Genomic DNA, 18,578 nt, shown 5'->3' on the forward strand with positions numbered 1-18,578 from the left:
TTGTTGTGCGTTGCTGGAGATCACAGGCTCGTGGACTCTGGTTTGAACATAAGAAAAGGCATTTCTGCTTTGGACATCAATAGGTTAGTGGCTACTATAGCACTTGGAGAGGTGTCCCAGGGCTGTTGTGGTACCATGTGAAGAGGCAGAAATCACTTACTCGAGCTGAGCCAGCACCGTGGATTTGGCCTTAGCTAGGTTATATCTGTCTTTGGAACTGAAAACATCTGGAATGAGGTTCCCACTCTGCCTGCTTTCGTGCCTAAATGAGGCCTTTTTTGCTTCTGGAGTCTGTCCTCCCACGTGGTTCAGCGAGCGCCAATGGGAGCAGATATTGCATTTCATCCCATTTGGCTGGGTTCAAATCCTGATAAAGAATATTACTTGTTTTAATGTAATTTCTGTTCACTCTGACTCCTCCCTTATCAGCTGCTGTTGTATCTGTCAGGATAACCCTAGTTCCTCTGTCTGCCGTATCAAAATCCCGCACTCCAACATGTGCCTGCTAGAGAGCAGCGATCCCCTCTTCCTAAAGAGCAGAGATAAGCAAGTGTATCTTGTCTCTGCAGCCATTCAAACCTATCCTGGTTTTCTGAGGGTAACATAGTTCCTTTACTTAGTGTAATTTTGGAATTACATAGATAATTTTTTTTTTTTTACTTGATGTTTTGTCCAGGATCTGCTGTCCTCTTCACTCTTATTCATACACCCCTCTACAGATGAAAATAGAATAGAATGCAGTCTATGAATAAAAAAGGCAGAATATTAAGTGATTCAGGAATCCTCAGAGGTTTTCTCTGCTTTAATTTGCAGAGTCATCACCAGAAGAAATTGTAAATCATTTATTCGCTGCCTTCCTCTCAATGTCTTTCTATTTAAAAATGTAATTAGATCTGCACATTCCTTGTTTTTAATTTTAATTTTAATTATGTGCCTGGAACTGCATTGTTCAGGTTGTTTGATGTCAGTCTCTAAATGAAAATTATTCTGCTCTAGTCTGAATATCACTGCACTTTATTCCATTTTAGATCAGGGAAATGCGTTTTGTTGTTAAAAAAGCTTTTCAAGACATTTTTTTTAGTAGACTTTTTCCTAGGGATTTCTACCTAGACTAAATTGCTGTTTACAGTCTGATGATAGACAGACCTTTCAGTCCTCAAGATTTAGAAAGAATGGAAGACACCACAGTTGAGCAAAGCATTCTGTTTGCGGCTTTAGTGATTTTCTGTGCAGAGGGACCTGGCACCGGCAGCTCTGACTTGCGAGTGCACGGCACGGGGAGCTGCACAAACTCAGAGGAAAATACACCTCAAAAACAGAGACAAAAGTGTAGTGAACTGCAGAGGCGGAAGGTACTTCTGAAGATACTTCCATAAAAACTGCCTCGCAGACTCTACGCGTGTTGATGGGTTGGTTGGGGCTTGGAGCCCCCGATGCAGTCGGAGGTGTCCCTGCCCATGGAATCAGATGATCTTTAAGGTCCCTTCCAACTCCAACCATTTTATGATTCTATCCATTACTCTGGGTAGAGAGGCAAACGGAGGAGAGAGGTGGTAGAGCTGATGGCCGAGAAAGATTTACCATGTTCTCATCGTGGTTTTCTTCAGTTCTTAAATCCCTTGCTTGTTGTCAGTTGTGGCCTTAGCGCTCTCCCTGCTCGTGTTCTCTGACACAAATAACGCCAGGCTCTGCGCTTGCCTGTCTGCTGTTGGGGCCGCTCCGTGATTCAGTGGGCCTGGCTCTCCAAGTCCTGCACTATCCTTCATTCGGTTTATGCTCCCTAACGGAGTTCAAGCCGGGTCAGCAGCTACACCCAGAATTAAATGCGACACACTTCATGTCACCGCGGGGAGTTCTAATTCTTTATGAAATACTACTCCGTCCGCGGCCTCTCTGGAAGGGGCACATGCTCAGCTTCCTGGCCATCTGGCCACTGCTGGCTGCGGATGTTGAATAATAAATACGATCTGCCCATTTCTTTTAAAAACCACAGGCACGTATGACCATGTCTCTAACTGCAGTTCCCGAGGGGCCAGGGACTGAGCCCGAGGCAGCGGCTGGTGGCTTGGCAGCCTCCAGACACCAGTGGAACATAACTGGCAGGACCCAAATCTTACAGCATTGCATATATCATAGAATGGTTTGGGTTGGAAGGGACCTTAAAGCTTATCCAGTTCCACTCCCTCTGCCATGGGCAGAGACACTTCCTGCTCCATCAGGGGCTCCAAGCCCCGTCCAGCCTGGCCCTTGAACATCTCCATCAGTTTTGCATCCTTATGGATAAAACACATTACAGAAATATTAGATGTCCTAACTTCTAAAAGAAGGTTATTTTCAGTTTGCCTGCACAATAAAATATGGAGCTGCTCCGTTCCCTAAAAAGCACAGCTGTGGTACAGATACCATGGGGACAACTGCCAGGGCATGAAGTATAAGCACACAGCAAAATCCAGGGCTGCTTGCCCTTGGTAACTTTGGCTGGAATGTCTGAGTGTCTTTAAGGAGTTACAAACTCCATCTTAAGGAACTCTGCTTATGTCTTTGGCTCTGTGGGAAAACACGGTGTCAGTATATTAATCTCAGAACGCAGTGCCAATTGAATCACATTTAACTCCGAGTGCAGCGAGAGGGGTAAAAGGAGATAACTTTTAAAATAGACTGATTAATAAAACCTTCAGAGCTGCCAGATTAGTACTGTATCCACGTACCAGAGTCCTGCCCTCTCCAGTTCCATTCCAACCCATCACTTCACAAGTCCCAGTGCTCCCCTAACCCTCTTTGCTATGCAGGTGGCACATTTAGCCTATTATGTGAAGAAGTGCTTTATTCCTTTGAATGAGTGTGGCTCCACCTGCTCATCTGGAGGAGGTTCCCCTCTGAAGCACTTCCATGATTTGCAGAGAGATAGATGGCACTTTGTATCTATTAATTTAACGAGCTTATTCGAACATCACCCAAGCAAGGTAAAATTTACATCACTTATCTTGTGAGAACCCAAGGAACCTGAGGTGATTAGGGCCTCAGCTCAGCAAAGGCGTTTTAATGTGGGTCTGACTTCAAGAGATTTGAAGAGACTGCTTTGAAACTAAGCGTGTAATAAAGGAGCTGTAAATGAGCTGCAGTGCAGACTCCAGGATCTTCTATTTTTTCCTGCTGGCAATGATGTAGAGTTTCTTAAAAAACAAACTGAAACAACAAAACAATGAAAGAGGTAGAAAATTTTCAAAGAAACGGCTATATGCCATTAACTGGAGGTGTTGTCACAGCTCTTGTTTGGATGCCACAACTGTTTTGTCCCCAAAGGGCACTTTCTACTCCCTGATCTGGTGGGAAGCTACAGGGGTGCTGGAACTGAATGATCTTTTAAGGTCCCTTCCAACCCAAACCATCCTATGATTGCATGAAGGTCACTTGGTTCGAGGAAGCTCTAGGAAAGCAATCCATGAACAATGCAGGTGGAAAGGTAGTGATGCTGTTAAGCATTTTACACCTTGTTGGGGCAAGAAGGAAAGGGGAGAAGCCACTTTTAGGGTGGTGGTTATTTAATCTCCTGCCTTGAGGGCTGCTCCTTGGAACTTGCTTTAAGCCTTTTCCTGGAGCTAGACCTAAAAGCATAATCTAAACAGAGATGTGTATTGTGTTTTAACGTTTGCCATGTGCAACAAGAATTGTCTGTGGCTGTTGGGGTGTATGAGGTCATGGAGCAGTGCTACCCGGAGTAACTAAGATCAAAAGAAGAGTATGCAGTGCAGTACCTGTGAAGCTTCTCAGATTGCTCACAGCTCCTTTGGAAGCAGCGCTGTTAAATTTGACCTGTCAGGTAGTGTTGATTCTTTCTTTCCTTCTTCCCTGTTTTTTTTTGCTTCTTCCCCTCCCTGTTTAACATCTGTCTGCCAGAGTCTCTGCAATAGCTATTGGGCCTGTGGAGGTTTGTAGAGAAGGTAAGAGGCAGAGGAGAAAAGGAGGACTGATTTATCCTAGCATCTTCTCATCCCACGTACAGACCTGGGCTCTGTTTTGGGGCCAGATTTGGGTGTCAGACATTCTTAGTAAATATGATACTTGACTAAGTCAACGGGAGGAAGCAGGACGAATTTGCACGGCTATTTTCCTTCTAGAAAGTGTGAAATTGTCCTCTGATAGCGTTCTCTGCAGAGTGACATACAGGAAGTTTTCAATCACAGTCAGGCAAGGAATCTTCCACTTTCCCCTCTGATCATGTCCCAGCAGCTGAATGATTCAGTGTGTCTTTTGTAACAATTCTTTCTCATTCAGTTTTCCTTCTCTTCTGCCACCCCAGTGCTACAAGTTTTTGTCCTTTTTCTGATGAAAACAGTTGGGAACAAAGCTAAACCAAGAAAAATTGTGAGATTTTCCAAGGAAGATGAAACCATGTGAAGCAAGAAATTTTACTCGCATGAGGGATGATGCTCTAAGAGCCAGGTACCTCCAGCTTCCTAAATTTCAGGATTGGCAGAGCACTGACCTGTGAAAGATCAAGTCCATACAGGATACGACGAGAAGCATGTAAATGCTTCTGCAGTTTCCGTTCATCTGTCACAGAAAGCAAAGCAGAATGTTGCTCTTTTCTCTCTATTCAGTCCAAGATCTTGGTAAGGGAAGGACTAAATCTTTTTATGGAAAAAGAGATTACAATCCTGCCACTGGAATTTTTAGCTCAACTCTTATCCTGGAACAGAACTGCAACGTGCATAGCAGCTCCATGAGGCAGCTGCTGCTTTGCATTATGGAGTGTGTCTGGGAATCATTACTGTACATGACAGAGAGCTTCAAGGATCCAAATGCTGCTTGCAAGTTCTTCCCCACCCCCTCTCGTTATAAGGAATTCACTCTACATGGCTTCTTGTATTAGAGATCTTGGTTTATTTCCTTGCATTCTCTACTCTGAACAGCCCTTCCCTGGTGGAGATTAACCCTTGTGCCCACACATGCAGGCTTGCAGAGCTCAGCCAAGTTCCCCTGGAAAAGAAGAGGGTGATGAGGTGTCGTCATGCCCCCAAAACACAGGCTGAAGCTACAGTTGTCGCCTTGCTTAACAAGCTCCATCTTAAAACCACCAAGTAAGATCTGACTCCCAAAGTGGGAAACGGGGCACTAGCAGCCCTTGCATCTCTTCAGGCAGATTGAGACCTTCTCACTTTGCCTGGAGGGCAGGCAGGACTTAAAGGTGACAGTGGATGAGGTGCTTTACTGCCTGTTGTTTCAGCTGCTCAGGCTGGACGCAGCTCACACCAAAGGATTTAAAATCCTCATTTCTCAGTACTTTCCTCCTGGTTTTCTGTAGCAGAAGGGCAGGGAAGAAGGACATCCAAGATATTCATGTCTATCTGTACACTGTCTGTTATTGACCTATTTACTTATTTAAATGGTGCCTTTATTTTAGTTTACCAAATATTGCTTGGTGGCTCCAATTTATCAGACTGATCTTTGCTGCAAAGGGAGCTGGCAAAGGCCTTATCATTTAATTTTGCTAACATCCCTCATTTCTAATTTATACACCCAGCTCTATGACAAATTGAATTTGTATAACACAGTAAACAAAAGGGCTCTAACTCTAGTTTCCTGTAATGGAATAACATTATTGGAAACACACATTAAGTGGAACAGACAGACCTGGGGAAAGGGCTCAGCTTCCCAGCTGTAATTCACATAGGGTCCAACCTGGTTATTTTGCAATAAAGCTAATAGGAATTTGTGCCTGGTATAATTATTCCTAACGATATTAGCTATTTCCCAAGCTTTATGCTGCCTTCTGGAAGGAAACGTGGGGAAAAACTATATATACAGTGACAAAGTAGTACTGCGTTCAGTCCTTAACACAGGAAAGACACGGATCTGTTGGAGTGAGTCCAGAGGAGACCACGAAGATGATCCAAGGGCTCCAGCAGGTTCCTCAGGAGCATGATTTGTGCCCACACAGGTTGAGGGATGTCAAGGCACGTCTGTAGCTGATGGAGATGAATCTTAACTGGGCCTCGGTACCTCAGCAAAAACTCACAACGCCACCTGAACGCACCCACACTCTGTTCTTTCTCCATCCACACTCCCTCCTCGCTCTTCCCCTGACACCAATTCATGCTGTTATTCCATTTATCTTCCCTCACCAGCATGTTTTCACTCTCCTCCTGTGCCCAGCCTTTTTATAATACCTCTGTTTATTATTTTCTGCCTTGGGAACAGCCTGCTGGGGGCTTCGTGTCCTAGAGTGAATGGGAGCAGCTCTGCTGGCTTCCTGATTTAGCACCTGGAAACAGGCTCAGGCTGAAAGCCCACGTCACCGACAGCCCAGAGCTGCCCCTGCTGCTGGTGACTGAGCTGACAACTGTCACCCTAGGATGCATTTTTTTCCCTGTCTTCCTCCCATTTCTGTCAAAAGCTTGAGGCGCTCCCACCCTCTAAATGTAGATTATACAGAAAAGAGAGAGAATTGCTTGTCGCTTCTTTGCATCCAAATACTGGATCCAGGGAGACAAAGTCTAAAATTAGAGTGCATCGCAGACAGCAGCATCTCAGTAAATTCATTTAAAGTCGCTCCAGCAGTGGCCCCTAGGGAGGCTGCAAATACACCTGGAAGCAACTGATAATAAATAACATAGGGAGGTAGAAACAAAAATAAGCAAAAGACTCTCTTCTTTTCATGCCCCGTAGCAGCTTTCTGCCGAGGCAGTCCTGTTCGCAGGTTTTTTTGGTGGCTGAGGACAGTGCGCAGCTAATGCTCTTGGAGTGATATTTGAAAGCTTACGTGTTGCCTGCAAATAGAAAAGGCATGACTTTGATGAGTGTATCAGATCAGAAGAGCATCACAAATTATACTACACCGGAATTTCATCTTTTCTAGGTTTTCTTCTCCATTTGAGACATTGCTTTCAAAGCAAAAAGGGGGGGTGAAAATAATCCTGATAATGGGCAAGAGGTATTTCCTATCTTCCCAAATATCTGAAAAACATATTCCTTCTGGGACTTACACATGAAGACTTTATATACGAGTTTGCAGTGCTGGCAGTTGAGACAAGAGGAACCTTTCTTTTCACCTAGCTCAGCAGCCCCATCTCCTCGTGCGTGTCCGTCTCTCAGCTGGGCAGCAGTGGAGTAACGTTCAGCTGTCTGAAAATCCAGAAGCGTTCCAGGTGGAGCAAGGAGATGCTTTTGTGATTGATGGCGCTGCTCTAGTGCTTGGGACCCCAGTGTACAAACTCCTGCCTCTCAGTCAGATAGTCCATGCAACTTGTCGAAACCTTTCCAACTATCAGTTCCAAAGTAGAAGAAATCCTCCCGTTTCCTACCTTGTCGTGTACTTTTCTGCTTAAATTGTTATAATGCTGTATTTTAAAACATGTTTGGACACCAGTTATCGCACCATCAACCCACTCCAAGTTGAGTAACAGCTCCCTAACTCCAGCCAACATATCAAGACACAACTACGTCAAGGACATTGCAAGGGAAGGAGAAGTGAGACAAGAAGAAGGAACCAAATCCATCAGTGCTGGTAGGAAGTCTTGAATTTGGTCCAGAGGCAACAGGAGAGGAAAAAAGTTCTTGGAGAAGTTTCCTTTATTAAACCATCTTGTCTTCTGCCTGCATTAAAACAGATTATAAGGTCCCATTTAATAGAAAATAATATTGACAAGGAAGTTGTTTGCATGCTGAAGTCAGGTAGGAGCCAGCCAGGTCATCTCTCTGTTTTTTTGGGGAATTGTTTTTTCTGTTTGTTTTTAAGCCGCAAGCCGAAGGCAGATAACTGCAAAGCCCTGAGCTGCAGGGATAAAATGGTGGATTCAGAAAGGCTGCTTTGTTTAGTACTACTCACACAACCTGGGCAAGGGCTGAAGCTCAGGAGAAGTTTAGTACAGAGGTGAAAGAGGGAAATAGAAGTAAGTCATACAGCAGGAGGAAGATCTGACTTCTTTGGAAGGGTTTGGCTGGCTGTGGAAAGTTACAGCTGAACGACGACTCAACGGGAAGTCAGTCTGTAATGCTTTAGCCAGAAAAGTGGTTTGGTGGTCAGGCTTCTTCCCCCCTTCCCTTGGCTGCTGTTAGTACAGAAAACCAGATAAAACCTCTCAGCGTGAAGAACAGCAGGTGGGAAGTAAAAGAACATATTGACTTAGGTACCAGAAGCTCGAGCGATGGCTTGCTGACTTCTGCTAAAGTAGTTGGGAAGCAACAAACAAAGGGAGAGAAAAATTTCAGCCCAGTTTTCTGTGCTGAGATGATTAAGACAGAAAGAAAGGTTGGGCAGTTCTCAGGAAGGCTCTTTTGGGCTTGTGTTCTCAGCACGTTAACCACAGCCTTGCTGAATACAGGCCATGATGCAGTAATTCAGGACTGCTCTGTCTGACCCTCTGAGAGTCAGTTTTCCCCTTCTCATTCCTGGGCACAGGTCACGGCAGAAGAAGCCTGGAGGCAGAGGGTCTGGCTTCGAGGATGAGAGAACTGCACGTGAGAACCCCTGGTTGTGCCAGTTCTGCTCATACTCTGCTTCTGAACAATTTGCTGAGAATCCTGCCTTTGTTCAGTAAGTTCTGGATCTTTCTCACGAATAGAAACTTCTGTGCTATGAGGAAGCCGGGCTCTGCCCAGACTCTCAGACAGGGGCTGGAGAACCCTTGAGTACAGCTTTTCCCGTGGCACCAGTAACTGAAATGAAGGAAAGGTGCGTGAGTGACCAAACACAGAAATTCATAGAGATATCCCAGTATTTTGCTATAGGATGAGAGGACTTGGCTGAGCTAAGAGAACCGCATTTCCTATTGAGCCTGAGTCACATTAAGCAACTTTTTATTTCGTTTTATTTTCAACAACTTGCAAAACAAAATAAATTTCAGCTTCCCCCATTTCCTTTAATTACCTTTATTTACTTTAAGCATAGCTGCACACAGAGATTGTATTACAGCATCTTTTGCAATTTACACTTCTTCCAGTAGATCATTTCCCTACTGTGTTATGTTTTTATTAAACAGTAATCCCCAAGAAATTTATTGCTTGCAGCAGTAGTTTGTTAATTAATTGCTGGAGAGCAAATGTAGAAAGAGTTTCGTTTTTATCGTCTATTGACAAGACTGGATTGTTAGCCTGATTTTTCGGGAACAGTGTTTCCTAAAGGCTGTAGCTGCTGGTAAGGGCAGACTGTGGAGGAGGTTTGTGTGTGTGGATTGGGTTTTTTTATGTAGGAAAAGCAATGCAGCTGTGGGGAAGCTGAACAACTGTTTTGGAATGTTGTTGATTGCTTTTGGTAATTGCTTTCAGTTAATCCAGCTACCTAGCGCAAAACACGCAGACGTTTGTATTTTAACAAGGCAACACTGTAATGCCCAAAGTGTAAGCTCAGTGCATGCTCTGACTGTAAAAGTAAACATCCAGGGCACATCATCCTGCAAGGATCAAAGCTCTCTTCCGCTAGCGTGTATTTTCTGTATCTGCGTATCTTTAGTGATGTGAAGTTAAGCTTCTTCACCCTGGAGATTCTGTTCATGTGTTTAACAGGTGATTTGCAAGCTTAATAGAGAAAGAAAAGAGCTGGAAAGTGAGAAAGATGGAAGGGTTTGCTCAAGATGTCCACAGGATGGCCAAGATCTGGTCTAATACCTTTATGAATCCCATCCCTAGGAACACTCAGGGTCAGGTCGGGTGGGGCTCTGAGCAATGTGATGGAGTTAAATCTGTCCCTGCTCCTGCAGGGGGTTGGACTGGGTGACCTGTAAAGGTCCCTCCCAACCCAAAGCTTTCTATGATTCTATGAATCCTTCAAAACTAAAAGCCAGGTGGCATCCTTGGTGTGTTTTCTGTGGTTCATATCAGTCGTCTGCTTTGCAGCTGAGGTTGAGATGATGCCTTCAAAGATGATTCTGAGCTGTCACTCGGGCAGAATACCAACCCACTCTCATGCATAAACATGTGCATGGGAACATTAAGACTTCTCCCTGGGGTCCCCATATAACTAGGGTCTGCCTGATAGGTTTACCGAAATGAATTTATTTTACTTTAAATAGAGTTAAAAGAAGTCTAAAAATGTCTTTGGGGTATAGGCTGGTTTTCTGCTCTTTAGTATTGCTCCTCAAACTCATAGCTTTTAAAGATGGTTAGGTCTTATTACTCCACTGCCTCTGCCTGCTGACTTTGGTCCGTGCAGCACGAACAGTAGTGACTGATGGGCAGCACCTTCATTTTCCTACCCTGCACCCCTTGGCTGACATCCTGCTTCGCTCCTGAATCTTTGAGCATCGTGCACAAGGTAAAAGCTCTCCATCATCCATGCTTGATCTTCCCTCTGCCACCGCAGGGTGCCGAAGCATCCCATTAGCCAGCCCAGCCCTGAATATGGAAAACTGCAGCAGCAGAAACTGTCAAATGTTAAAATGCTCCCCTTCAGAAGTATCGCCCACCTAGGAAAGGGGGCAAAGGAAGGAGGGTGGGAGTGCAGTGCAATTAACTGAAAATGCAGAGACGCAGATGCAGTTGTGCTTTGGCAAATCTAATTCTTGCAGCCAAGCACAGGTGGTTTAAAACCTCTTGTCTTCACCCCCAGTCCGTGTTATACCTAAAAATGGACTGACATCACCCCTTAATCAAATCTCCCCATAATGCAGTCTGTCCTGCAGTCATTACAGAGAAGATAAGGCTCTAACCAAGTTATGCTTGAAAGCTACATGATATAATTACTGACGTAACATTGCTTCTTGGGGTGAGAGAAAGACAAATTTAGCTCCCTTCTTTCCTTTAGGGTTTGTAAAAAGCAATCACCTCGCATCACAGACACACGGGCTTTCAAGCACCAAAGCAAAGTAGGTTTGGGTTACAATTTGCACACGTTCACGGCTCATAAGCTCCTTCTTTCTAAGCTGGATCCTGGTCCATGTTTCCTCCCCTGTCACCTGTACTCAGGTTGGCTTTGGGAGGTCTGATAGCTGTGGAGTGTAATGTCGTAGTTAACACATGACAGAAATCAGTAACCAGCTGAACTGCTCTTAGAGTTGAACCAGGGGTGGTTTAGACTGGATATTAGGAAAAATTTCTGTACTGGTAGAGTGATGAAGCAGTGGGAGAGGCTGCCCAGGGCAACGGTTGAGTCGTCATCCCTGGAGGGCTTAAAAATCATGTAGTCGTGGCACCTTGGGACGTGGTTTAACAGGCACAGTGGGCTTGGGCTGACGGCTGGACTGGATGAGCTTAGAGGTCTTTTCCAACCCTAATGATTCCCCAATTCTATGATTCTACGGCCTTTCTGTCATTCTGGTTGAAAATGTTTTCTGCCAGAACAAATCCTCTACAGAGACAGCAGCAAAGTTGCGCCACAAGACTGAGACTGTTGAGGCATAATTTATGTGCAGTAACCAGCATTATGACTCTGTTATAGCCTGAGTGAACGTGAAGCAGCTGATCGCTGTTTGCCAGGCAGAGCCCGAGCTGCAGTTCTCCTCAGTCCTTGGTCATGTAGATCATTCCTGGCAAGAGGATAATCTACAGCCAACCTGTGCCTGCCAGCTCCCCGCCCCTTCCCTCCCATCAGTCACTGCTGGCTGTGAGTTACTGCTGTCATTAGAGCCAGTCCTCGCTAAACTGCAACGAGTCGATGACAGAGTGCTCGTACCTGCAGCAGCAGACAGTTACAGCCAAACCCAAATGTCAAGTAAAATGCTAGCTTCAGGAAAAAAAGCTACAGGAGCGTTGGGTATGATGGCTAATTTAAAACAGGCTTGGATTATTATCTGTGTTATTATCTCTCTGGGTGATACTTGGAAGAAGATGACATTTCTCCTTTCATTAGAGTGAGGTTTTGCTCTTAAGATAGGTAGGAGGAGTTCCCATTTTTGGAAAAAAAGTATCTGTTGCTTTAAACTATGTTAGCGGAGCCGCTTTAGCAGCCCTGCTGTATTTGCTTCCCCTTTTGCTGCTCCATAGGCCATTGGGACTTGCAATACTCTCTTTGGAATGAGTTTTGTTACCACCAACCTGAAAACTTGGAAGATTTTCCTTCCATAAAGGGTTCCTGGGCTCACATAAAGACTTTTACAAGGTGCATGTGTGTGTGCACACACCGCCAGAGGTGGACACACGGACACACACCTCCCCGAGACACAAACAGCAGTTCCAGAGCGGCTGCTCTCTGTCAGCAGCTACCTCTCCAGTCTTTATCTCCAACTTCCAAGAAATCAGATGCTCACAAAGTTGATTTCCCCCTTATTTCATTTCCAGAGCGTTCTGATTCCTCGAGGTCTCGTGGCTCTCTGTGGCGCGGGCCAAGGTAACCAGTAGATTTATGGCAGACCACGAACGCTGGGGAACGAAGCCAATTTGGAGCGTTGTTTTAAGCACATGTGGGGATTTAGGCTGAGGCCGGTTTAAGACACTGCAGTGCAACTGGATTGCTGTCAGCTGTAGGCTGTGCACCCACCACAGCTGAAAGCTGTAACGCTGTGTGTGACACATCTACTGCAGAAATAATCACAAGATTAATGAAGTTGGTGCGGTTGTTTGATGTTATTTCTGACAGACAACGCTCTTTTGCAGTTACAGTGCTGGATTATCCCCTTCCTGATCTTGTTATTTTAAGCAAGACTTGCATAACTCAGTTTAAGGATTGCATGAGTTCATGAACGCCTCTGATTGTTTTTTCAGCTAAAAGTAAAACGGATAGAGGTCTTTCAAAGAGTCAGAGGAGAATCCCACTCCCCTGGCCAGTATTTTCTACCCAAGACCTGGAAACCAAAGAATCTTAGAACGGTTTGGGTTGTAAGGGACCTTAAAGCCCATCCAAGGGTCACGTAGAGGATTTTAATCTCCAAGATGGGTAAATCCATCACAAAACTCCCTGAAATTATGCTCACGAGAGGAGTGAGTAAACAGCAGAATGGCATTGAGACAGGGGCAGAACCAGTAACTGCCTTTTGACACACTAATCAAATTACAAGACACGAGGTTCTGTTTGAACTAAGCAAAATAAATATTCTTAACCCAGAAACCCTTGGTGGAAAAAATGCCGAGAGACTCATAAACCCATCGCTACAGTATTTGCATTGATAATTTCAACTGGCACTTCGCAGTGTGGTGTTTCATTCATGTGCTCAAGGCAAAAAATCTCTCCCCAAGTCAAAAGACACTGAAGTGAAAAATGGATTTCAATAAAACAGGTTATAAAAATAACTGTAAATGGAGTCGAAAGCAAACTGCATGAAGCTCCAGAATGAGCCTTTCTTTTCTGTTCCAGAAACTTCACTTCTTGCAGCTGCAGTGATCAGTGCTCATGCCTACTTCCCTAAGAATTTACTGCTTGTGGTAGTATTTAGTGCTCCTTTCAACCATAGGCATTTGTCTGTTCATTTCCATGCCTCCTAAAAAGTAACCGAGAGCAGGTACTAAGCCTTCCTCTTCTCCCCTTCCGATCTACCAGGGCAGGAATGAACAGAACGACAATTTCTAGATTAGGTGATGAAATGTGGGAAGTGGTATCGGAGGAGTAGAACAACTAAGAGAGAAAAAAACCCTCACTGAGGACAGAAAACGTGAAAAGATTTGCATTCCAGCAATGGGGTTTCGCTGCACAGACACAAATGCTGGTATTCACGTTGCTGCAAAACTGCTACTACCATGTAAAATTGGCTCTGCTATGAAAAATGAGAAGGGGCTTTTCAGTGTGAATCCACAGTCTGGCCAAGGAGGGAAGTGCTGTCTTTCACAGCTTTGAAAAAGGTTGGAAGGGACCTCAAATCCATCCAGTCCCACCCCTGCCATGGGCAGGGACACCTCCCACTGGATCAGGGGCTCCAAGCCCCATCCAACCTGGCCTGATCTGGCTTCTTCTGTTGGTAATTCCCTCCCTGCTGAAATTTTGCTTTTGCCATTGAAAGAGACGTTTCCAGTGCCTGTTACATCAATGGCTGAACTGTTCTCTTATTTTCTACACTTGAATATAAACTATTTCCAAATAAAGACGGTGCATAATAAGCCTTAATATGAATGATTGCTTAGTTGAAAAGGGAAATGTGAGTGTAATGGCAGCGGAGGAGAGTAAGCGGTAAATGGGTACCTCGCACAGGGAGAAAAACAGCTCTGATTTCTATTATCTCAGTAATAAATGCCTGTTTGACATTTTTCAGTGTTACTATATATGGTTTGATATTACAATACACTCTGTATAACTCAGTTACTCAATGCGAGAGCCTGTGACATCCTTCCAAAATCTTATACATGTGGAAGAGTCATTTATGCAGGGAACTAATTTCTGTCACTGTCATGGATTTGGTGAAGGAACTGATTGGCAGGCCGTTATCTAGGGGGGATTTTTGAAAGAGCATGCATTTAATATTTTATCATTTTACATGGTTCAAACAGAAAGATAGAGTATGAAGTCCCTGCTGTTGGTAGCCTGTGAAAATGAGCAGAATTTTCTGGAAGAGTATGTTTGACTTTGCTTCAAAAGAAGTGTATGATTTACTGAGAGAGAAGTGCTTTTCAAGTTGACTCTGTATTTTACCTTCTTTTCCATATAAAGATGTATTAAAAACCAGAAATGAGAGGTAAGATTAAAATTACCAGATATATGGGAGATCCTCTATTTCCTGATAAGATGCTGTGCTTGTATCAGAGATGACATTTAAAAGCAATAGAAGACCCCGTGCAAAAGAAAGGTACCTTGTAAGGGATGGAGATCTTCTGTCAGTAGTAAATGTGAGGGGTTTTATAAGCAACCTGTTGCAAGCTTCAGTGTTTGGTTCCAGGAGCAATGCTGTAGGGATAGTCCTTTGACATCCAGGTCACTGGTGGAGGTGTTGAACACCCCCTGTATGCAGTCCCAGACACTGGTCATTGATCATTTAAGCTTGGTGAGCCAGCACGCTTTTCACCCACCTAAAAGCCCATTCATGAGGTCCATCCTTAGCTTCTAAATACAAATGCTGCAGAAACAGTGTGAAAAAAACCTTACTAAACTGCATCTTCCTCTTCTCCTTTAGCTTTACTGTCATGTTAGCCCCTTTTCTCAGCACCCTTGGAGCCTTCCACCCATCCCCACGCATCTGAAGACGTCAAGTTTCCCTAGATAGTTTCCAGCTTGTGACTCCTCCACATAAGAGGAGATAAAAGCAGGCTTGGTGTTTCCTCCCCTGTGGTCACGACTTATGGGCACAAGCAGCAGATTCCAGGGTCGGTTTGTGCTTGGGCAAATGTCTGAGCCGGACAGAGGACTCCAGGTTCAGGTCACAAGCAATTCGTGCCATACTACATAGAGGAATCGTCTTCTCCCTGCCTTCCCCATACCATTCTATATTTAACAGGGCTCATTAACCACAAGCCCGTACCTGTTACCACATAAATTCAGTGGAGTTATTTTTCGGCTGCAGTTATGCTTCAATTTGGAGTATTAATTTCCTTTAATAGTTGTCCTATTAATCACTTTAACAATCAAATTAAGACAATTATTTTAATGAGTTAATGGATTATGCAGAGCAGACAATACACATTTATAACCACTTATGCCAGAGCACTTTTATAAAAGTCAGCCTCGTCAATAATGTATTAGGCCATAAACGTACTCCTATAGGGTCAGAGGAAGGGATGGGAAAGTGTTCTGTTTGACTGATTTAAATACGTCTGCCTCATCCGTGGGAGTTTTATGTGCACTGGGCCTATTAAAATCAAGTGCCAGTCACAGGAAGGAAGAGCTGTTATTTTTTTCTGGGCTGGCAGTGCTAGATGGCAGGGTATTTTCTTTTAGATTGCCTCTAATCTTGCTGCTCTGGATATGTCATCACAACGAAGCTTTTTTTAGCACGTTTTTCACATGTTTTCTCAAGTAGATGCTACGTTACAAAGTTCCACCATCGCTCCCTTGGTTCTCGGCTCTCCACTGCTCAGGTGGCAATTTTGGCCTTAGGAAGAGAGGACTTACTGAAGTATTAAGTCCTGACACCTTCCACATTTCTCCGATTATGATTTCTTGTGGGATTCCAGCCTGCCAGGGAGGTTTAGATTGACATTTAAAGAGATGGATAGGCAGTGAAATTAAGAGTAGAGGGACCAAACCCAGCCTGTGCAAGAATATGTGGACATGCCTTTATCCCACCAGTCAGGGTGGGTTTCTGTAAGTTTTTGTCACTGATGTTCCTAAGGAGTTGAAGAGGTTTAGACAAGAACATTCTTGTCACAATCAGTAGAAGCTGTAACTTTCAAAGGCTTCATAGCAGTTGAGCATCCGAGAGTGGAAAGAACAGGGAAAAATCAGCCATTTTGAGGCGCATCTGCCACTGGAACTGAAACATAATGAGAGAACTCAAACTGAAGCACTTTATTTCCTTTGGACAAATTTCTGATCTTACATCTTCTACCCACAAACAGCAGATTCCAGTTCACTCTAATGGAATATACGCTTTCCTGTATTGTGCGCATTTGCTCGGGGAACCCTGCGCCAGCTAAGGAAATGGTGCCCCCGTCAGAATGAGCCCTCATCGGCCTCCGTCTGACTGAACTAGGAAAGCGTTTGCATCAGGATTTCCAGACTCATGACATTCAAGATAGAAAGCAACTGTTTAAAATGTGTATCTAATGGCAAAGATACATCAACAAGGCTTTGCTTTCTGTGGCTGAATCCTATGATTGATCATACAATTTCATTGCGTGAAAATCCATCTATATTCCTGAAGCAGTTTCTGCTAAGATAATACTTCAGCTATGTGGCCATCTATACCACTAAACTCTGAGGCTTACAGATCTATTGTATTCTTTACAAGGGATGTGCCACAATGCTGCCGAGATAAATGACATCTTCCCAGTTTAAAGCATCGATTTCTGGAATCAAGGGATGTGTTTGTGGGTGGGAGAGGGGTATACATCAGAAAGACTAAATCAAAATGACCAGGATGAATTGGGAGGAGCTGAAATATATGTTATTGACACGGTAGTTAGAAAGACTGGGATTTTTTTTGTGATAGTTGTGTTTGGGGTGTACATGTGGAAGTTTCACTCTGCTGTCCTTCAGAAAAGAATGGTGGGTAGGAGGAAACTGCCTGGTGATGCACGCTTCGTGTGCAAAACAAGCTCTAATCCTTTATTACTTCTGCTTGATGAGTGGAATCTGAACTGCAGAACCAACCCCCTCTACCTTTTCACAGAAAGAGTCGTCGGGCACTGGAACAGGCTGCCTGGGGAGGTGGTTGAGGCCTCATCCCTGGAGGTTTTTGAAGACAAGTAGACGAGGTGCTCAGGGACATGGTTTAGTGGCAGATGGGAATGTTTGGGCTCGATAATCTAAGAGGTCATTTCCACCCTGGTGATTCTATGGTTCTACCCGAGTAAAGCATTCAGCAAGGAAGGGATATCCATCGGCTTCTTAACACACAACGGTAGGAGCACTAAAGATTTATTCCCTCAGAACGTTTTTATATACTTGGTGAAAGGTATATTAGAAATACGTAACTTAAACTCAAAATGCATTAATCTGTGTGCAAAAGCAAACTTGCAAATGTAAAGTATTTATTATTGGCCTACAATACATCTTTCCTGCTAACATTAGCAAGAGTAAGTGATGTTATTATCTCTCTGGTTTGCTGGGCAGTTAGGGAGTTGATGGGGTGAGGCAAGCAAATAGTTCATGAATCTGTCTTTAAAAAAGAGAAAAAGGCAGTGTTGGGTTTGTGATGTTTGTGACAAGGGTTATGAGGAGCAGCTGAGGGCCCTGGGGCTGTTCAGCCTGGAGAAGAGGAGGCGGAGGAGAGGCCTCATGGCTCTGTAGCTCCTGAGAGGAGGTTGTGGGGAGGTGGATGCTGGGCTCTTCTCCCAGGTAACAAGCCAGAGGACAAGAGGAAATGGCCTCAAGTAGTGCCGGGGGAGGTTTAGACTGGGTATTAGGAAAATTTCTTTACCAAAAGAGTGGTGAAGCCCTGGCAGAGGCTGCCCAGGGTGAAAGGGGAGAGTCCGTCCCTGGAGGGGTTTAAAAAGCGTGTAGAAATGTCATGTCGGGACATGGTTTAGTGGGCACGGTGCTGTTGGGCTGATGGTTGCACCTTCCTAGCAGGATTTGGATCCTTCAGAGTTTTATTAGCATTCATACTGGGGAGATGTTGTGTCCTGGATTTCAGGGGTCAGCTTATGAGTACAGGCATTCAAAGCCCTTAAGGTAGCTCATTAAATATCATGCTCCAAGGCAATGGTCCTTTCCAGGTTGAGGACTGGGAAATACATCTTTCAAAGTGACTATTTTCAACGCATAATTCAAATTTTAATAGAAAACCATAGTATGATTATATTCAACCACATTTTATTTTCTGCTTTGCTCTTTCACAATTATTACTGTTTCAAATCCGAGTTACTTTAGAGTAACTTTTTAAGGGCAAAATCAATTTTCTTTAAGCAAAATTTCATTATCGTGGAATCCTTGTTAAAAAGGTTTCTGATATAAAAAGTAGCGGATGGGACTGCGTAAAGTGCATATCGTTAGTGCAGTGTACTTCCAGGTTGGTTTGTACTCGGAAGAGATACCCAGTACCTGTACTGGTACAAGAAAGAGTGATCAGCACCTGATGGAATATTCTGGGCATTTAGTTTATAAGTTCTTCCTTCATCTTCTG

This window comes from Phaenicophaeus curvirostris, chromosome 25, assembly GCF_032191515.1.
Source record: "Phaenicophaeus curvirostris isolate KB17595 chromosome 25, BPBGC_Pcur_1.0, whole genome shotgun sequence".
Lineage (NCBI taxonomy): Eukaryota > Metazoa > Chordata > Aves > Cuculiformes > Cuculidae > Phaenicophaeus > Phaenicophaeus curvirostris.